General features: G+C 36.9%; 1 pseudogene; it reads right to left on the reverse strand.

The window, feature by feature from the left end:
• Nucleotides 1-23315, reverse strand: part of LOC149196697 (uncharacterized) — a 126624-nt pseudogene that overhangs the window by 47856 nt on the left and 55453 nt on the right.

A 23315-nucleotide genomic window follows, 5' to 3' on the forward strand; every position in this document is an offset into this window, starting at 1 on the left:
TCGTCTATGTTTGCATGTCATCAACAACAACATGTAAGTTCATCAAGATATATGCTCACCTAGCACATCTCTATTTCCATTTGTTGAGATGGATGACTGCCTTATGCACGGTACCAAACTTGGAGTACAATGCTCGCATAACTGCGTCAAGGGACAATACTTCATCTAGTATTGCCTTCTTTAGTTCAGCTCAGGTGGATGTTGTCACCAACTCTCCTCCTTGCTTGGTCGTCTGTTGGATTTTTACACACATCAGTCATAACCACTCATTCCTCAACTTGCGTAGGAGATGTATGATCCTTGGGAGTTAACACTCTACGAGACTGCACAACTCTATGTTGAGATTCATCGAATGAGATGTTGTGCATGTCTCCTTTTGGATGATCACCAAGGATCTCAGTTCCTCCTTGGTCACTTGAGACTTTCTCATCATCTGGATGTGGTGAAGTGGGCAAGTCAACCTCTTGGTGGTGAGGCATGAGGTTGGTGTCCTATTCCAACTCTTGCTACTCCATGTCTGTATACAACTATTGGAGTGCTTATTCTATCTCATGAGTGAAGTATTTCTCGTCCGATGGTTCACCCTGTATGCCCGATTCCATCTGTTTTGATGAATCCACTACTTATACGGGCATTGTTTCATCTGTTTGCACATGTTGCACCCCCTGTTGTACCTGCTGCTACTGTGCTTCTCTCTCCTATTTGTGCAGCTCTTGTTCCTTTTGGAGTTGCTCACTCATCTCATGCAAATCCTTCTCTGATTCTTCCATTCTTCTCTTATCCCTCTTCCTTTGTGCAATTCACATGTGGCATTGGTGCCTCTTTGCCTCCATAGCCATAGTTGCTTTCTCTACTAATGGATCTGCTTGGAACTTGCATCTTTGTTCCTCCTCCATGCAGTCGACAATATTTTTCTTACCCTTGTTGCACACTAGTATGCTTGCCTCTATTGCTATTGCTGCTGCTCTCCGAGATGCTGCTTAATGTTTCTTCGCTAACCACTCCACAATGAAGATGACCTGTGCATTGGGTTTGGAGCTACTATGGAAATATCTCCATGGGTCCTCCTCGGCCCAATGAAATTCCTTATGGATCTAGTTGAACTGTACTCTCGTGCAATGATCCTTCACAATGCAATATGGGTCATACAGATTGTAACTTTGGAGGTCGAATAGATAGTTCTTCATCTGCTCTGCTTCTACATCTGCTCACCTGATACTCCAGACCTCATATAACTGAATCCGCAACAGAAGAGCGAGCCAAGGTGCCTTCTTCTTTCGATGCAATCTAGCTGTCAATCCTGCTGAGATGTGATATGCTACTTCCTGCATGATGAGTATGTCCAAGGAAAAATTTAGTAGAATATACAGAGGCTTCTCCGTGGTGAACATTCAGATGAAGGTTCTAGACGGTGAGGCATGCCAATAAACAATGTCTATCAGTGCCTCCATTGCTTCCTTTGACATGCAGGGTGGATCCTGTACGAATATCATCTTGTAAACTAGGGTGACAAAATGATAGGACAGTCATGTGACTACTCCTCTGAAGTTGTATTCAGACAACGACTTGAAATATGTGTTCACAGTAGTCTCTGCCAATGACCATGCCCACTATAAGCCCGAGAACTCCTATCAGGCAGAGATTGCATATAAGATGTAGGCAGACATGTAAATCTCTGCATGCATACCTCCGAGTGACTGTCGAGCCTTTGTTACCCGTTCCTTCAGTTGATGAGCCAACATGCTAGACCAATTACATGGTTTTCCTTCTCTGGCTTGTTAGTCTAGCGCGACCACCCAACTCTATGGGAAGGTTTCCATGCTTTCTTGGCCGTACAATCGACATGAAAATGTGACCAAGTATTGATATGCCTTCCATAGTATCTTTGTCTTGTAGATATGGTTGGGTATCAACCTAAATCAAGTAGGCTCATTTACCCAAGTCTTTAGAATGTCTCTGGAGTTAACATTATTGTTGGGTAAGATGAAGGGATTCTTCATGATAGTCGTGGGCTCTGAAATCTGATACATCTCATCATAATCTCGTTCGCAGAAGGTTGCAATCTTCGTCCCACTGACACTGCTTAAGGTCATCGTCTCGGGATCAGTGTGAGAGACGATCCAGTGTATCATGTCCATGCATGGGAATGCAGGGTATCTGCATGCAATCCAGTACAAGTCGGACTTATGAATGTTCATATACACCTGATGGTCTTTGAGGTCTTCCTCAAAAGTGCCTGCAAATTCTTCATTGAGCTCTTACCACTTCAACTTGATTTTCTTGTCTAGAAACAATTTGGTATCTTCATAGATCAGTGGACAAGCGGACACTCGTTCAATTGTTGCTCTAGCCTCACTTCCATCAGTGCCTTTTGAACCCGCTCTCTTGGAGGCCATTGATCGTATACTACTAAGAGGTGGATGAACACTTGAAAGATCTAGAGACAAAGAAAAATGCATGGCAAGAAATCTGTCAGTGAAAACCAAAGCAAATTTGGGGAATGACATAACACATACCTAGGGAACTGATAGGCAAGATTGTGCAATTTCTTCTAGGAGGTTGGGTGACTGGCTGCCAGAACTACACAAAAGGTAGTCTGGGTTATCTAGGATGTAAGACTCACTGCAGGATTTGCATAATGCAAAATCCGTACTTCTTGCTGAGTGTTGGGATTGCGCAATGCGCAATTCCAGTTGGGAGTTACTGCAAGCTCAAGGACTGCATTGCACAATTTTCTGGGCCAGTAGTCACTTTCCCTTAGAAATGCACAAAACAATCCTGGAGGATAGTTTCGAGGCAGAAATTCACATTTCTAGAGAGAAGGACAGAGCCTTGCTTCTCCATATTACACAATGTTGTCTGGGTGAGGCAGTGTCTGGGCCAAGGATGCCCAGACTAGCTGAGAGACAACTGAAAGTAAATCTGAAAGTGAATGCATGGTGATACTAAGTGAAAGTATAAGTGATTGATTGTGCATGCAAACATTGAATGAAAGAGTCAGTAAACAGATCAACATGCATGTGGGTGAAGCGAATTGTCGAATCAACGACTGTTCGTGCAAAATATTTTCATGCATACGACAGCAGGGAGATAGCCACAAAAACTAAAACGGTGTTAGTACAATATAGTATACATGTAAACGACAAAAGGCATTCAAAGAAATCAAGAAAACAACACTCGCACAAGAGAAAACACAAAAAGCGACATAAATGTTGAAAACACAAGTCGAGGCCACTTTCCCATGAATAGCTGAGCGAGATGTGTCGAAGAGTCCTAGATATGCTATGGGATGTCAAAGCTCCAAGATCGATGTGAAAGAATGAGCTTTGATGCTTCGAATAAATAAGTTTTGAGCTCATGACGTGCATGCCACAAATCTAGGAAAAAGTGACACTTGGAGGAAAGTTCCTTAAACAACTTTGCATGTAACCTCCAGCTCCTAAAAATAGCTCCTTGAATCATGGGATGGCTTTTGCATGTTGCCATTTGCTATTCTGGTAAAAAACAAGCCATGCATGCAAGTCAAGCTTCCTTGGTCCCGGGTGGAACTGCTCAACCCAACTGCTCATGCATGAGGCTGCTCAACTGCTAGAAGGAAATGCGCATTTCTGGGAAGAGTAGCTGACTATTGCCCAGGATTATGTAATTCCTAGGCTGCACAACCCTGATGGGGAAAATTGTGTAATTTTCACGGTGAGGGTTGACTGGAATAATTGTGAAATTCCAGAGCCCAGAAGGCTACCAAACAGGATTGCACAATTTCTAGGGGGAAGGCTGGTTTCCCTCCAGAATCATGCAATTTCTTGGGGGAGCTACTCAGCCTGTAGCTGGACCAAGTCCACGTGATCAACCTATGAGGGGAATGCATCAATCTTTGATCGACAGACTGTGTTTGTGAAAGGAAAACATTGAAGCTTGTGTACTTAATGAAGCAAGACAAGGTGTTGTGAAAGGTTACTAGGGAGGATCCAAAACGAATCTAAAGCAAAATTTTGGATGGTGGTTGTAGTTGTTACAAAACCTTGACAAATATCTACAACAACAAGAGTTCACAAAAGGATCTGCAGAAAACAAATTATACACCAAGATTGAGAATGATAAACTACTAATTATTGTTGTTTATGTTGACGATATCATCTTTGGCAACAATGAAGAATCTATGAGTCAGAACTTTACTTCTATTATGCAGCAAGAATTTGAAATGTCTTTACTTGGAGAACTAACTTATTTTGTTGGTATACAAGTACAACAAACAAAATATGGCAGTTTTCTTTCACAAACTAAATATCTCCAGTATATTTTGAAGAAGTACGAAATGGAAGATTCTAAACTAGTATGTACTTGCATGGTTACAAGATGTAGTCTTAGTTCTAACAATGAATAACCTTTAGTGAATCAACCAGCATACAAATCTATGATTGCAAGTCTACTTTATTTAAAAGGTACCAAACCTGATATCATGCATGCAGTAGGAATTGTTGGAAGGTTCCAAGCAAATCCAAAGGAATCACATCTTCAAGCTGTAAAAAGAATATTGAAATATCTTCAATGAACTCAAGGGTTTGGTCTATGGTATTCTAAAGATACAAATCTCACTCTTCATGCATATACAGATGCAGATTAGGTAGGAAATATTGATTATCGAAGAAGCACTAGTGGAGGTGCATTCTATATGGGATCATGGTTAGTGTCTCGGTTCAACAAGAAAAAAAGTTGGATTTCCTTATCTACAGCTGAAGAAAAATATGTGGCTACTACATCTTGCTGCAAAAAACTACTTTGGATGATGCAAAAACTGTGAGATATTCAAATCACGTGTTCTCCACTCATCTCCATTCTATGTGATAATACAAGTGCCATTAGTATTTCGAAAAATCTAGTCATGCACTCCAAGACCAAGCACATACCCATTAAGTACCATTTTCTACGAGAACAAGTTCTTGAACAAAAGGTTAAATTGGAGTATGTTCCCTCCAAAGAACAAGTTGTTGATATATTTACCAAACCACTTCCCAGAGAAATATTTGAATATCTCAGATATAAGCTGGGAGTAGTTTCTGCATCATCCTGCTGTTAAATCTATTTTTCAAAGGAATGTTTCCTACACGCGGGTTTCATGAAGAAGAGTCACGTATATACGCGACTTTCTGTAGCTGTAGGAGAGTATATGTTTTTTTGATAGAAAAATATTAGGTAAGACTCTAACATGGGTGTTCAGTTTGATATTGATGATTACAATCTACTGATATGCTTTGTTCGTTGATTTTTATCTGACTATTGAAGATGCCTTGATGAATGATTTGTTGACAATGCACAAGTAGCACAGGTTCAGGGGGAGCATTAGCCTTCACACACATTCTGCATTGTTGGCATTATGGTTGCTGATTTCAGCTATGGTTTCAGATATTCATATCAATTGTTACAAAGGTCATGTAAAGATCTAGGGTGTAATATGTCTCCTCCTATCATAGTTTATTTTGAATGAGCCCTATTGATGTAATTTGTAACGCCACTATGCATGGAAAGGATGATGTAATAATTGCTATATTTTAGTCATGTATAAACAATTGGTATATCCCAACTTGGTTGGGTGGATGAGTCAAATTTGTTGTATCCCCATTTGGTTGGGAGATTGATGTATGTATGAGTCGTTGGTGATAGGAAGGTCATACTCACATAGTTGAGTTATTCTTTTGAAAAATATCTCTACAGACTCTGCATGTACTTAGGGGGAGCATGGATAGTATAGTGTATTTTAAAGGGGGAGTATTTTGGTGTGGTGTTGCTTGATATCTCTAATAGGTTCTACATCTTGAATTAATCAACACCAATATGGTTGCCATCAAGTCCAAAGGGGGAGATTGTTGGCATTATGATACAGGTATTGTTCTTGATGGAAACTCTCATAGGCCAGTTCATATTTGATAAAGGGCAACTCACATTGTAATAGGTCAATTTAGAGGTAATAGGGAGATGGTATAGAATATCAGGAAGTTGGAACCAAGGGCTATAGATTAGAATCAATAAGTTGAAGAAAAAGGATGCTTCAAGTTAGTTTAAGGTGTATCTACAAGTTCACCTTGTCAAAGCAGCATATACATGCGCGTTAACAAAACAAAAAGAGCGTATACGTATGCACGCACTTTCACAAGAGGAAAAGAGAGTATGGGATTGCAAATTAAGGAAATTAAGGTGAAAGAATACCAAGGGTCAATACCATCGTATTAGCCCCCAATATTGATCTGAATTGAAACAAGAATGCAAAAAAATATAGAGATAACCATATACACAAAGATGTAGCAGAAATAATACTTCATTTCATTAACGTAAAATACTGAAATATGCTTACAGACAGAAATGGAAATAAACTAGCTAGGGCAATAGTAGCTTATCTCTGAGAAGAGATGTGGTGGCTACATGCCTCTAAACTATGTTACAATGAGGCTTGAAGGCCTATTTATTGTTGAGAAATAATGGAAAACCCTTAACATCCCAAAACCTGAACCTAGAAGATGAAACGCCAAATTGTGGGCCCTGTTTTGGGTATGTTGGTACATCAACTTCCTAGGGTCGTAACTTTGGCACCTGATTTTCATTTGACGTGTACACTAGCTCGTTAGAAAGATCTATCCAAGAACTACAACTTTGGGAAGAGAAACACTAGTCCATGGACCCATGTTGCTCCCAGTTTTCCAAAAAAATGTCGTTTAGGGCCTCAAAACAGCTCTGGAAGTTCAAGACCTGAAAATTTGCTAAAAACAATAAATTGTGCTACTGTAATTAAGGAAACTAAAAAAATGAAAGAGACAGTTGTGGGGGTCCAAATGGGATAGGTGGGTGGTCACCAACATCCACCTGGATCATTCCTCCCCCCTTAGGAAGCAATGGTCCCCATTGCATTGAGTTCCTCCATCTACTAAACTTGGTCCTTGGTGAGCTGTTCTACAATCTCGGATGTGTCCAATAATGGTGGGAAGCATGGTCGAGAGCGGTACACATTGAACACTTGGTGCAGGCGAAGGAATGGAGGAATGTTGTGCTCCAAAGCATTATTTCCCGCAGCCTTGGTAATGGTGTAAGGACCATGTCGGCGTGTTCAAAGTTTCTGATGGGCTCTTGTAAGGCGTTATTTCTGTAGATGCAACCAGACTTTGTTGTCCACCTGAAGCTTGTGTGGTACCCCTGTGGGTGAGGAGAAGTTGTTCCTGTGATCTGTCATGACCGTATCCCTTTGCTACTGTTGCTGCGTGGAGGAAGCCGTCGCAGGGGTCATGGATGTGGTGATGATCTTCCCCTTACTTTGGGAGCGAACCAGACAGATGAATTTCCTAGTCTGATAGATGAGCTTGTTGCCTTTCTTAGCAGTGATTAAAGAGGTGGTGGTAGCTGGGGCTACCTCTAGTATCCTGTATAATGAATTACACAAAGAAATAATGACAGCACGTGGCCTTGACTAATACACAACATGTTGCCTCCACAAGTATGGCTAGCCTAATATTACATCACAAACATCCAGAGGTGTAACATCACACAATACCTCATCGGTGAAGGGCTTGATGCTGTATGGAAGGCAACACTGCTGGTGAACTTTGAGAACTCGTCCTTCATGAAGCCACCCGATATTGTATGACTATGGGTGTGGTGTAGTCGGTAGGCCCAACCGCTTCATGACCTCTACTAAAATGAAGTTCTTTTAGCTACCACTGTCGACAATGAATTGCAGCGGCAAACCCTTCACCCACATCTGTGAGTGGAAAAGATGCTCCCCCTCCTTTGGGTATTCGGGCTCGTTATTCTGGATCTTGGTGGTGGAAACAGTGACGTTGGGCTCTGCATCAATGATTTGCTTCCGTTTGCCATTCCCCTTGTTGGGTTCTAACTCAGGGTCGGAACATGCATCTGATTCTGAAGCCTTCAACTCGGCCACCAGCGACTGCTTGGTCCAACATTCACTTGTGTTATGAGTGGGACTCTTATGGAACTCACACCAGTTTCCTATGTCCTTCTTTGACTTCATGGTGTTTTTCATTTCTTGCGGCTTCGATGGGTTGTCTTGGGTCACCCCGCCTTGGCTTTGTCCTTTGGTCTTTGGATTTGTAGATCCGAAGTCTCGCTTCTTCTATTTGAACTTTTGCTCGATTTTGATAGCGTATCGGTATGCCATGCCAAGCGAGGAGATGTTCAAGAACTCCATCTCTTCCTAGATGTATCTGTGTAGGTAGCTATAGTATTTGAGTACCAAATGCAGGTCAGAGTCCTTGATACCCAACTGTGTGCGAAGGGTATGAAAAATGTTTGTGAACTCTGGCACATCTTGGTCTCGTCTCTGCCGCAGCGCGGTCCACTTTATGTATTTGTCTTCATAGCTTTTGACAGGGTAGCACTGCTCCTTAATGGCATCTCGGAAGGAATTCCAAGTGGGTGCGGCTGAGAACAATGAGTCTATACTTTAATCCTTTTGCTCACAGTAGATTTCCCACCAGTCCTTGATGTGGGGCGCTGCTTTGAGAAGAGCGAAAACAATCTTTTATCGACTCGAAAATTCATGAACAGAAAAATAACCACCATTTATCCACCACATTTGCATCTATCTGACCCTCAAATATGGGGATTTCAAAATTAGCTTGTACGTTAAAGGGCGTGGTGTTTCTAGAGTAGCTGTTGGAAGCCTATGCGTCGCCTCTGGGTAGCCGCTGAAGGATCTTAGCAAAGTTGTCCATCATCACGTTCCTTTGTCACTCAAGGGATTCTTCGAGCAAGATTTTGATAGGATCTCCTGCCCCCTTGTCTTTCTTTTCATCCGCCATGGGAGGCCATTGGGATTTGCGAGGCTAGTCTTGCAAAGGTTCGACCAGTTCAAGCCTTAACTCCTTATATCCCGACCTCATTGGGGACATGCAAAGAAAAACAAAGAAAAAGCAGACTGGCTCTGATACCATTGATTCGGATTTAAACAAGAACGCAACAAAATACAGAGATAACCATATACACAAAGATGCAGTGGAAATAATACTTCATTTCATTAATGTAAAATACTGAAATATGCTTACAAACAGAAATGGAAATAAACCAGCTAGGGCAATGGTAGCTTATCTCTGAGAAGAGATGTGGTGGCTACATGCCTTTGAACTATGTTACAATGAGGATCGAAGGCCTATTTATTGTTGAGAAACAATGGAAAACCCTTAACATCCCAAAACCTAACCCTAGAAGATGAAACGCCAAATTGTGGGCCCCGTTTGGGTATGTTGGTACATCAACTTCCCGGGGTCGTAAGTTTGGCACCTAATCTTTGTTTGATGCGTACAATATCTCGTTAGAATGATCTATCCGAGCACTACAACTTTGGGAAGAGCAACATCGACCCATGGACCCATGTTGCTCCCAGTTTTCCCAAAAAACATCGTTTAGGGCCTCAAAACGGCTCCAGAAGTTCAGGACCCAAAAAACTACTAAAAATAGTAAATTGTGCTACAATTAAGGAAACTAAAAAATTGAAAGAGACAGTTGTGGGGGTCCAAATGGGATAGGTGGGTGGCCACCAACATCCACTAGGATCAAATATTGAGTGGAGTAATGGTTATTTGATCTCGTCCAATAATACTAGAGGTTCTAAGTGTTGTTTTGGTCCGAGGTAATGAGAAAGGCCAAAAACTATATGACGAGGAGAAGATCAAAGGGCCAAGTGTGCAAGTGAAAAGATTTTTCATGAATACTTCTATATGAAGTATATCTTATGTTGTAAGGGCTATGGCTATGATATGATATGAAATATCCTGTGCACCTTTTGATATAATGTTGGATCAAGATTATGAGACCTGGAATGACTTATCATTGTATGATCTGATATTTGTTGGGCTACATCTGAATACTGATGCATCTTTTATCCTATATATGTCATAAGCTGGTATGGCTGAAGTTTGGAACAACTGTGAAGTTTTAATTATTATTTAAATATCTATACACTGGTTCGCCTTGGTGAAGGCGCGTATACATGCTGGTTTGACTCTTCCAAGTTGCGTATGCAAAAGAAAATCCTGTTATTCAAAATTGACTGGTCTATCTGATCAGTGTCGCTGTTTACTTCTATCTGTAAATGATGTCTTCTTAGATATGAAAGTAGAACTCAATGCATAGATTGAGTCTAATTGGTTGATTGGTTAAGTGAGAAGGGTGATCTTTGCTTCTGTCTATTTAGATCTCTATAATTTGAAAGTAGATTTTTAGAATGTTACTGGTTGGTACAGATTTGATTCATAAGTTTTCATGATTCAACAATTTTGGAGGTATACGTGGGTTTGATTAAAGGAAATAGCATATACACATAGGTTTGGTTCACTAAAGTAGTGTATGCATTCTGATATATGATTTTTGAGGTTGCAGTTGGTTCAAGATGATGATGCAGGTTTCTGGGTTCAGCACAGTGTTCTGGTAACAATGATCTAACTGTTCAGATTAACTGATTGTTGGTTGATACATTTATTATTGAGTTTGAGCTTCAATGTTATTGATGGGTCTAGTATGACAATTTGATGAAATGTGGCCTTCATATTGTGTTGTTTTGTACCAGGAGTATCCAGTTTTAAAATTCATGAAACGTGGTTCCTGGGGGAGGAGAGAAGGTCAAAGCCTTTTTTAGGCCAATGCCTATGTACTGGTAAAAATATCATCTAGTATAAGAGCTAAGGTATTGTAGCTCCTTTCCAGTAGAATATGGAGAACGAGAGAAGGTTAAAGCCTTCTACACGTGGGTGCCTACATACTGGTATGAGTATGCACCAGTACAAGATTGTAAATAAATCTTATTTATATTAAAAAGAAGACAGAGATGACAACAGTAGGTGGTTTTTCTCCTGCATTTGGTTTCCACCTTAAATCTTGGTGTTCATGTGTGTTTCTTATGTGTGATGGTTTATTATATTATTCATGCACATAGTTACTATTTAATAAAGTATTGATGCACTGATTAAATATCAACACATGATGAATTACTTGAATCATAAGTTCTTTGGGTATATGCTAGTTTCCTTACTAATAGTTGCATACACACGCGAGTTCACTTCACTGAAGTAGTGTATATAAATCTGATTGTGAAATGAAAACTTATTGAATTGTAAATACTAATTCAACCCCCCAAGTATTATTCCCAACAATTGGTATCAGAGCATGTCCTTCAGAAGAAGCTTGATCGCTTGAAGGGATATCTCTCAAGATGAACAATCGCGAAGGAATGGGATTTATCAGACCACCAATCCTCAATGGAAACAACTTAGTATATTAGAAGATAAGAACTAGAGCCTATCTTTAGTCACTTGGAGCTTATGTTTGGGAAATTTTGGAAGGAGGATACCAATTTCCAGCAACATTACATACAGATAGAGTCGGTAAGAAGTTATACGAAACCAATGCCAAATCAGTCAATACTTTATTGGGAAGTCTGTCAGAATCAGAATTTGTCAAAGTCATGCAGCTCAAGACAGCCAAAGAAATATGGGATAGAATCATCCAGAGCTACGATGAGACTCCCAGGTAAAATGTGCTAAGCTCCAAACTCTCAGAATTTAGTATGAAACTCTCAAAATGCATAGTGATGAAAGTATTGCTAGTTAATTTTTATGAGTAGATGAGATTGTAAATTGTATGAAGAATCTGGGAGAAGAAATAAAGGAGGCTACTTTAGTATAGAAAATTTTGAGATCTTTGTCTTTTAAATTTGAGTCAAAAGTATTTGCAATAGAAGAAAAGCAGGATCTTCAATCTATTACTGTTGTTCAACTTCATGGAATTTTAACTATCTTTGAAATGAGGAAATGAGGTCCATTAGATATTAGAGAAGCCTCTTTCAAAGCTTTAACAAAGGGAAAAGAAAAGGAAGATCTCAATGAATTAGGATATATTTTAGAAGAAGATGAGGTATGCTTTGTCTAGAATCTTCAATGGGGTTTCGGAAGATTCATAGGTAAGCTTCCATTCAAATGATTTTCTTGTGGTAGTGTTGGCGATTATGCTGCAAAATGTCCTCATAAAGATAATCATGAAAAAGGAAAGGAGTCTACAAAAGGTAATAGAAAATAATTTGTTAATAGAAGAAGTTATTATACTCATGAAGATAGCAATGGATTGTCTAATAGTGATGAAGATGAAACTAAACAAGATTTTAAACTACTCAAGGCTTATGACAATGATGGTTTTATGGATGCCTTAGAACAGGAAGATTTTCTTGAAGAAATCACTAAACTCAAAATTTGTTTGGAAGAAAATAATATGGTCAGAGACGCTTTGACACATCAACTCACTGAAAGAGAAAAGAACAATGAAAAATTAGAATGTGAAGTAGTGGGTCTAAGAAAAGAACTTGAGAAGACAAAATCTCTTAATCTTATATTTTCTAAAGGATCAAAAACTTTAGATGAAATCATCAAGGTTCAGCATTCTCCTTTTATAAAAACCGGTCTTGGATATACTGAAGAATCATCCCAATCACAAAAGCCGTCAGCCATCACTAGAAGCTATCTTGATGCAGTAAATACCAGCGAAAAATGCGTCAATATTCAGCAAAATCCTATAAGTACTCATCAGGTAAATCATGCTCATTTTACTCCAAGGGTGAAAATCAATAGAAGCATCAACCAAAAGGTAAACAATACCAAAAGATTTTATGATCATAGAAACTTCTTTAATTGACAATGTTTTTCATGCCATAACTTTGGGCATAACGCTGCTCAATGTGTTTCTTACAAAACTATCATGGCTAGAGAAGCACGAAAACAAAGGAGTGTAACAGGAATTAAGAAAAGTTCTTATACTAACTTTTATTCTCTTGAAGATGAAATTGAATGTTCATTTTGCAATAACTTTTGTCATGAAGAATCTGGATGCAGGAGAAAATTTCGGCTAGCAATTCAAGAGGAGCAAACATCATCAAATTCCAAGGTATGGAGCAAGAAGGAATTTCAATCAAACAAATGTGGCATAGCTCTGTTTGTAGAAGGACAAAAAAATCAGTGGTGCATTGATAAAGAATACTCTAAACAAATGACAGGTGACAAAGATAAACTTCTTTCATATAATGATTTAGAAAAGGAAAAGGATGTCTCTTTTGGAAATGACACACTAGTTTTCATTAAGGGTAAAGGTTATGTTTATTTGAAAGAAAAAGTTAAAGATGGAAATGTTATGTATGTTGATGGTTTAAAGCATAACTTGTTGAGTGTTAGTCAAATGTGTGATCAAGGAAATGAAGTTGTGTTTCGATCAAACGGATGTGTCGTTCGTGAGCTCGATATAGGAAAGACTGTAATCAATGGTACAAGAATTCCAAGCAATCTATATATACTAAAAGAGGTAAAAAACAATGCTATCTAAGCAAAACAGAAGAAAACTGGTTATGGCACAAAATATTGGGGCATTTAATATTTTCTCAAATAAGAAAAGTATGTAGGCTCAAGGAAGTTCATGATCTTCCAGATACTAGCATCCCAGAAAATACCATCTGCAAACCATGTCAAGTCGGTAAGCAAGCCAGAGTTCATTTAAATGACAAAGAAGGATAAAAAAGTAAGCCTCTTGAACTCATTAATACTGATTTGTATGGGCCAACAAGGAAAATTCACCTCGTGGAGAAGAATACTTCATTTTATTCATTGATGATTATTCTAGAATCTGCTGGATAGGTTTACTAAAGCATAAAGATGAAGGATTTGAAAAGTTTAAGGCCTTCAAAGCTTTAGTTGAAAATGAATCAGATGTAAAATTCAAATGTCTAAGATCTGATTGAGGAGGAGAATTCATATCAGATGATTTTTTTTTATTTTTTTGAACAACATGGAATAAAAAGATAGTTCTTTGTTTCCAGAAATCCTCAACAAAATGATCTGGTAGAAAGAATGAACAGAACAGTTAAAAAAATGGCTCGAGCTATGCTTGATGAATCTGCAGCTCTCGCCATATTTTGGGGTGAAGCTGCATATACTACAGTAAATATTTTCAACAAAGCTAATGTTTAGGTAAATATTGATCAAAATCCATATGAACTTTGGTATGGTAAGCCTCCTACTGTAAAACACTTTAGAGTTTTTGGAAGAAAATGTTTCATAAAAAAGAATGATGAAAAACTTGGTAAGTTTGAACCCAGAGAAGACAAAGGAATTCTTCTTGGTTATTCATCTAGAAGTAAAGGATACAAATGTTATAATAAGAGACTTTGAAATTTTTTTGAATGGATTGATGTAGTAATTGATGAAGCATGCAAAGATCCGAAACAGATGAAATCAACAAAGGAAGAAGACAATGAGGAAGGCAATGAATGCTTTCCCTTATCAAATCAAAATGATATAGAGGAAGAAACCATTGAAGCATTAGAAGAAGAGACAACTTACAGGTAAAAGGATCCATCCAGGTATGCTCAAAAGAATCATCCAAAATCTCAAATTTGAGGAGAAAAGGGATCTAGGGTACAAACAAGAAGAACTCTTCGAGGAATTTCCAGTTATATAGCATTACTATCCTCCATAGAACCACAGAATGTTAATGAATCTAGCAAAGATGAATGTTGGGTTAAGTTCATGGATGAAGAACTTGACCAAATTAAAAAGAATGATACTTGGGAACTAGTTCCTAGACCTCTTGATAAAAATGTTATAGGAACAAAATGCATATTCAAGAATAAATTGAATGAAAATGGAGAGGTTATTAGAAACAAAGAAAGACTTGTTTGTAAAGGGTATGCTCAACAAGAAGGTATAGACTTTGAAGAAACATTTGCACCTGTTTCTACACCTGAAGCCATAAGAATGTTTTTTGCTCTTTCAAGTTTTCAGAAATTCAAAGTGTATCAAATGGATGTAAAATTTGCATTTCTTAATGGAGAGTTAGAAGAATAATTTTATATTGAACAAATGGAAGGATTCAATTTAGGAAATGATGAAAATCTTGTGTGCAAGCTCAAAAAGGCTCTATATGGACTGAAACAAGCTCCAAGGGCTTGGTATTATCACCTTGAAAAATATTTACAACAACAAGGGTTCACAAAAGGATCTGCAGACAACAACTTATACACCAATATTGAGAATGATAAACTCCTAATTATTGTTGTTTATGTTGACGATATCATCTTTAGTAGCAATGAAGAATCTATGAGTCAGAACTTTGCTTCTGTTATGTAGGAAGAATTTGAAATGTTTTTACTTGGTGAACTATCTTATTTTCTTGGTCTAAAAGTACATCAAACAAAATATGGCATTTTTCTTTCACAAACTAAATATCTCAAGAAGATTCTCAAGAAGTATGGAATGGAAGATTCTAAACCAGTATACTCTCCAATGGTAACAGGATGTAGTCTTAGTTCTAATGATGAATCACCTTCAGTGAATCAACCAGCATACATATCTATGATTTGAAGTCTACTTTATCTGACAGGTACCAGACATCATATCATGCATGTAGTAGGAATTGTTGGAAGGTTCCAAGCAAATCCAAAGGAATCACATCTTCACGTTGTAAAAAGAATATTCAAATATCTTCAAGGAACTCAAGGTTTTGGTCTATGGTATCCTAAAGATATAGATCTCACTCTTCATGCATATACAGATGCGTATTGGGCAGGAAATGTTGATGATTGAAAAGGCACTAGTGGAGGTGCATTCTATATAGGATCACGGTCAGTGTCTTGGTTTAGCAAGAAACAAAGTTCAATTGCCTTATCTACAACTGAAGAAGAATATGTGGCTACTAAATCTTGTTGCACACAACTAATTTTGATGATGAAAACATTGCAAGATATTCAAATCACATGTTCTCCACCCATCTACATTCTATGTGATAATACAAGTGTCATTAGTATTTCAAAAAATCTAGTCATGCATTCCAAGACCAAGCACATACCCATTAAGTACCATTTTCTATGAGAACAAGTGCTTGAACAAAAGGTTAAATTGGATTATGTTCCCTCCAAAGAATAGGTTTTTGATATATTTACCAAACCGCTTCCTAGAGAAACATTTGAATATCTCAGACATAAGCTAGGAGTAGTTTCTACATCATCCTAATGTTAAATCCAATTTTAAAAGGAATGTTTCCTATACGCAAGTTTCATGAAGAAGAGTCACGTATATACACAAGTTTCTGTAGCTGCAGGAGCGTATATGTTTTTCTGATAGAAAAACAGTGGGTCAAACTCTGATATCGTGTTTAGTCTAATATTGATGATTACAGTCTGTTGATATGCTTTGTTCATTGATTTTTATCTCACTCTTTAATATGCCTTGTTGAATGATTTGTTGACAATGCACATGTAGCACAGGTTTAGGGGAAGCATTAGCCTTCACAAACATTCTAAATTTTTGGCATTATGGTTGTTGATTTCATCTATGGTTTCAGATATTCATATTAATTGTTGCAAATGTCATGTAAAGATCTAGGGTGTAATATGTCTCCTTCTATCATAGTCTATTTTGAATGAGTCCTATTGATTTGATTTGTAACCCCACTATGCATGGGAAGGATGATGTAATAATTGCTATATTTCATTCATGTATAAATAATTGGAATATCCCCACTTGGTTGGGTGGATGAGTCAAATTTGATGTATCCCGACTTGGTTGGGAGATTGAAGTATGTATGAGTCATTGGTGATAGGAAGGTCATACTCACATAGTTGAGTTATGAAGTCATGCTATTCTTTTTAAATATATCTGCAAACTCTGCATGTACTTAGGGGGAGCATGGACAGTATAGTGTATCTCAAAGGGGGAGAATATCTTGGTCTGCCCTTTGCTCTTGATGTCAAAGGGGGAGAGTATTTTGGTGTGGTGTTTCTTGATATCTCTAACAGGTTCTTCAACTTGAAGTAATCAACACCAATATGGTTGCCATCAAGTCCAAAGGGGAAGATTGTTAGAATTATGATACAGGTATTGTCCTTGATGGAAACTCACTCAAAGGTCAATTTGGATTTGATAAAGGACAACTCACATTGTAAAAAGGTCAATTCAAAGGTAACAGGGAGATGGTACAAAAGATTAGGAAGTTGGAACCAAGGACTACAAATCAAAATTAATAAGTTGAAGAAAAAAGATGCTTTAAGTCATTTTAAGATTTATACGCAGTTTCACCTTGTCAAAGCAGCATATACACATGGGTTAACAGAAAAAAAAGAGCGTATATGTATGCAGAAATTTTCACAAGAGGAAGAGCGAGTCTGGGATTGAAAATTAAGGAAATTAAGGTGAAAGAATACCAAGGGTCAATACCATGGTATTAGCCCACAATATTGAGCGGAGTAATGGTTATTTGATCTTGTCAAAGAATACCATAGTTTCTAAGTGTTGTTTTGGTCCGAGGTAATGAGAAAAGCCAAAAACTATATAAGGAGGATAAGATCAAAGGGCCAAGTTTGCAAGTGAAAGGGTTTTTCATGAATACTTCTATATGAAGTATATCTTATGTTGTAAGGGTTATGGTTATGATATGATCTGAAATATCTTGTGCACCTTTTGATACAATGTTGAATCAGGATCATGAGACCTGAAATGACTTATCATTGTATGATCTGATATTTGCTGGGCTAGATATGAATATTGATGCATGTTTTATCCTATAAATGTTATGATCTGGGTATGACAGAAGTCTGGAATAGCTGTGAAGTTTTAATTTAGTATTTACAGATCTATATGTTGGTTTGCCTTGGTGAAGGTGTGTATATACATTGGTTCGAATCTTCCAAGTAGCGTATGCAAAATAAAATCCTGTTATTTAGAAATGACCAATCTATATGATCAGTGCTGTTGTTTTACTATTATCTGTCAATGATGTCTTCTTAGATCTGAAAGTAGAACTGAATGCATAAGGAGATTAGGTCTGATTGATTGATTGAGTAGGTGAGAAGGGTGACCTTTTCTGTTGTCTCTTTAGATCTCTATAATTTGACAATCGATTTTCAAAATGTTATTGGTTGGTATAGATTTGATTTAGAGGTTTTTATGATTCAGTAATTTTGGAGGTATATGCAGGTTTGATTAAAGGAAGTAGCATATACACACAAGTTTGGTTCACTAAAGTAGCATATGCATTCTGATATATGATTTTTGAGGTTTGAGTTGGTTCTAGATGATGATGCAGGTTTTTGGGTTTAGCACAGTGTTCTGGTGACAGTGATCTGATTGTTCAGATCAACTGATTATTGGTTGATATAGTTATTATCTAGTTTGAGCTTCAATGTTATTGATGGGTCCATTGTCAAAATCTGATGAAACGTGGCCTTCATATTGTGTTGTTGTGTACCAGGAGTATCCAATCTGAAAATTTATGAAATATGGTCCCTGAAGGAAGAGATAAAGTCATAGCCTTCTGTAGGCCAGTTCCTACGTAATGGTAAACATATTAGCTAGTAAAAGAGCTAAGGGGTTATAACACCTTTCTAGTAGAAGATGGAGAACTAGAGAAGGTTGTCGCCTTCTGTAGGTGGGTGCTTGTGTACTAGTATGAGTCTGCACTAATACAAGATTGTAAACATATTTTCTTTATATTAAAAATAAGACAGAGACGATAGTAGCAGGTGGTTTTTCTCCCGCATTGGGTTTCCACCTTAACTCTAGGTGTTCATGTGTGTTTCTTATGTGTGATGGTTTATTATGTTATTACTGCACGTAGTTATTGTTTAATAAAGTATTGATGCACTGATTAAAGATCAACACATGATGGATTAACTAAATGATAAGTTCTCTGGATATACGTTGGTTTCCTTAATAACAGTTGCGTGCACACATGAGTTCACTTCACTAAAGTAGCATATGTAAATCTAATTGTGAATGAAAATTTATTGAATTGTAAATACTAATTCACCCCCCCCCCCTTCTTAGTATTATTCCCAACATTTTTCCACCCCATTGAAGTGGGATGGAGGAACACACATAATTATTTCAATCTAGCTTGTGGAAGATTCACTTTCAATTGGAAAAGATATCTCAACCTAAGTATCTTTATATGTGGAGAATTTTTTGGTGCAGTTAAAACAGGTGTTGGATTTTAAAAACAAAAATTATTATAATTCGACTTTTACCATGTCTAAAATAAATTTCTATGATAAATCATGTTTCATAATTGATAAAGAAATAAGCCAACTTAAACTACCTAAAGCTTAAAGAAAGACTCGCTTTCTCACTCTTTTATGAAAAAAAAAAAAAACTTCACATGTATAACTCTTCCTATAATATATCAAAATGAAAATTTTCCTCAATTCCTTCCAAAAACATTATCAACAATTTAAATATGGGTACAATTAAAATAAAAAATTTGGGTACCTGAGGATGCAATGCAATGACTGCAAACACAAATGCAAGAATCAATGTCATGACAATGAAGAAAACATTCAGACTGCAGTCTTGTCCTGAAGGATTAAACTAGTAGAAGAGTAACTGAAAAATGCAAATGTCAGTAGATAGTAGATAATAGATACAAGAAGAAATGTTATGTACCTGCAAGAATATGTAACACCACAATTAACATAAATGATCAAGGACAACAATTTATTAATTTTTATTTTGAAATACAATGGATGGGGCAAGAAAGAGATATCAATCAAGTTCCAATGTAGAGAAGAAGAAATCAAGAGTACAAACTTCTGGTCATTAGATAAATGAAAAAGTAGTATGAACCAAAATTGTTCATCCTTCATAAACCATGCATCATTCCAAGTATGTGTGGAATCTAGCAAATATAATCACTTGAACCAAAAAAATTAGATCTAAACTAAACATGGACAATGTCTCTATCATTGACCAAGTTATGGAATACAGATGTTAGCTTTAAACATCATCGGTACTGCATAAACATATTGAAAATATAACAATATTCCTAACATCTATTACCTGCTCAATAAAATTAACATTTGTTGATGCAATATGCATAAATCAGTCAGACTGATGGAAATGAAGTTCATTCAAATTGGTATGGAACTTCACCAATAAAAGTACTTACCATAAACATTGATGACAGAATTGGGAAGGAAAAACAATCAGGATTACCAGGTAATTCTTGCTAGTCTATAATTAATATAATGATGTGTTGCTAAGTCATTGATTGAACACAAAAATTTCTTAACACAATCAAAATTCACCATATATCTTACTAACCATCAACAACAAAAAAATTTAGATTGGGAAAAAAATGCACCTCACTTCAATGTTGGAATGTTGAATGTGCCTCACTTCTCTCAGTGCAATGACTATTATTTCACTCACATTAGATTTATAGTTACTATATTTTTAGTCTTGTAAAACATATCATACAGGAGTATATGGAAGGCAAGTGATTTGTTTGACAAAATTCATCAGCAAGATGTTGTCTCATGGACAACCATGCTTGCAGGATATGCACATAATAGGCTCATTGATGAAGCCCAGAATTTCTTTAAGGAAATGACTTAGTGGGATGTGGTCTCATGGAATGCAATGATTGCAGGATTTATGCGGAATGGAAATTTTAAGGAATCCCTGAAGCTGCTTTTTGAAATGAAGTTGGTGGGCATGAGAGATGATTCAAAAACATTTGTCAGTCTCCTTCCAAATTGCGATGGCTTGGAGCACGGTATGGAAATAAATCAAGAATGATTTGAAGTGGATTTTAGTTTTGATGTTGTGGTGAAGACTGCACTTGTTGATATGTATAATAGGAAAGGCATGAGGGTTATTTAGAAAAATGCATCATAGAGACCTTTTCTCATAAAATGCAATGATTATAGGTTATACACAGAATGGGCTTGTTCAAGAAGCCCTGGAAGTCTTTAAGGAAATTCCTGAAAGGAATTCAGTCTCATGAAATGCATTAGCAAGATTTGCACAAAATGTGCATGGTGCATAAATCCTGGAGATTTTTCAACAAATTCAGTTGGAAGATACGAAGCCAGACTCAAAAATATTTCAGTATTCTTCTAGTATGTGCCAATTTGGAAGTTATGCAACAGGGTACGAAGATCCATGATAACATATGTAGAAATGGTTTCCTGTCTGATGTCATGGTGGTGAATGCCTTGATAGACATGTATGAAAAATGTGGGTGTATTCATAAGGTAGCTAAATTATGTGAGAAAATGCCTCATCAAGATAAAGTCTAAGGGAATGAAATGATTTCAAGATATGAAATGCATGGATATGGAAAGGAAGCCCTCAAAATCTTTGAAAAAATGAACCATTGTGGGATGAACCCAAATCATGTGACCTTAGTGTTTTATTTGCACGTAATCGTGCAGGTCTAGTTGATGAATGCTATAAATATTTTAACTACATGAGAAAATGTTATCAGATCACACATGTGATGGAGCAATATATATGTATGGTTGACCTTCTTGTCTGAGCTAGCGGCTTGTATGAAGCACAAGAATTTATCAATAAATTGCCAATAAAACCTAATACAATTGTATTGTGTTGTTTTCTTGGTGCCTACAAAATACATATTAATATGAAGCTAGCGGAATGCATGGTGGAATTCCTTTTTGAGCTGGACCCTAACAATCAACCCCATATGTGATTCTCTCAAATATTTATGTTTCAGCTAGAAGGGGGATTAATATTGAAACGATACAGAAAATTATGAAAGATAGAGGCATAAAAAAGAATCCTTGGTGCAGTTGGATTGAGATCAATAGACAAATACATTTTTTCCTTGTAGTAGATAGATCACATCCACAAACAGAGGAAATATATTCAATGTTATCTTGGGAGATAAAGGTGGTTGTGTATGTTCCTGACAAGAGGTTTGTACTAAATGCTATCAAGGAGGAGAAGGGGCATTTTTCTTGCTACCATAGTGAGAAGTTGTCCATTTCATTTAGATTGTTAAACACATCACCTAGAACAACCATTTGAATTTTCAAGAACCTCTGAGTATTTGTTGATTGTCATTCTACAACCAAGTTCATTTCCAACATTGTTTCTATAAAAACCATTAGAGAGATGAAAGTTGTTACCATCATTTCAAGGATGGAGATTGTTCATGTGGAAATTATTGGTGATGTTAAGTGAAGCAGGCTATAAGCATAAGCTTGAATTATATCCTTGTAGGAAGAAATTAAACTATACAAGGTAGTGTTTGGATATGTAGTCTAAGTTGTTGTTCTTTGATTGGAAGAATAAGTATGTGGATTAACTTTGTAAAGTCATTGACTACATGTATTGATGACACATATCTTCCTAACCATTTAGTAGGATGATATATTTTTAGATGCTTTATTTGTCGATCTCTAAAATTTGTTCTAGAACCTCCCAAGCCATAGAGATAAATAGACACATTAACATGGAACATACCCTGAATAAGGGATATGCACAGAGAGAATTGGGGTGCCTAGTACACATGAAGTTTTTGTTGAAGCCTAAGATTTTCCAGGTTAAAATCAAATCAAATTTTCCTCAGCATTTCTTCTATTTCTATATGGCCTACATTTGACTCCTTGAAGTGATTATATGAGCCAAATGAATTATGTCACTATAATGATTTCGTTATATATTGTCAAAGAATGCCTTAAATCATATTGTCATGATGTCGTCAAAATGTCTTAGGTTTTTGTTTTTTACATCTCATCACAGATGCTAACTTGTTTTAACATGTGCCTCTAGTTTGAAATTAAAAGAAATTCCAGCTCATTTACAAAAAGGAAATTATAGTATCATTTAAAAATAGAAGGCAGTTAGATAATTCACTTATTGTTCTATCTGATTCTACAAATTTTATGAATTGATAGGCTTTAGAAAGGCATGCCATTGGTGGGATCCAAAGGAAGTCGAAGCACTAATATACAAATTGAAGAAGAAAACATTTGTTGTTGAATTGGGATAATATTCATACTGTGTTTAGGGTGGTTTGGTATTCACTTATCAATGATATTCATTCTAATTCCTTGAAGAGTTAAATTAAAGTAATCATCATACGAAGAGTTTTATTGTTAAAAATGAGAAACAAAAATACCATAGAAGCAAAATGATCCATATGGATTATGTCTATGACTAAAAAAGTTGCATACTACCAAGCATCTCCACATGCAATAAAAGTTGTGAGATGAAATGAAGGTGGCGAAAGATATTGAGGGAAACTTTGAGCAATGTTCAGTAGTGCTAAATGATATGAACAATTTCAGATCCATAAATGGAAGGCCTGTGGCCTACCCCTTTCACCAAAAAGGATCATCTATAGGACTTAAGTTTATTTATGCGTGTGCAATCTATTAGAAGAGCGAGATCAAATGCTTTATTTTCATTGAATATATTGTTTCACAATCCATAAACATAATTCCTTCAAGGAGAACAAAACCATTCAAGCTACAAATA

This window comes from Pinus tabuliformis, chromosome 2_2 (genome assembly GCF_031772625.1).
Source record: "Pinus tabuliformis cultivar Carrire ecotype Pingquan chromosome 2_2, CPIR1, whole genome shotgun sequence".
In the NCBI taxonomy this organism is placed as follows: Eukaryota; Viridiplantae; Streptophyta; class Pinopsida; order Pinales; family Pinaceae; genus Pinus; species Pinus tabuliformis.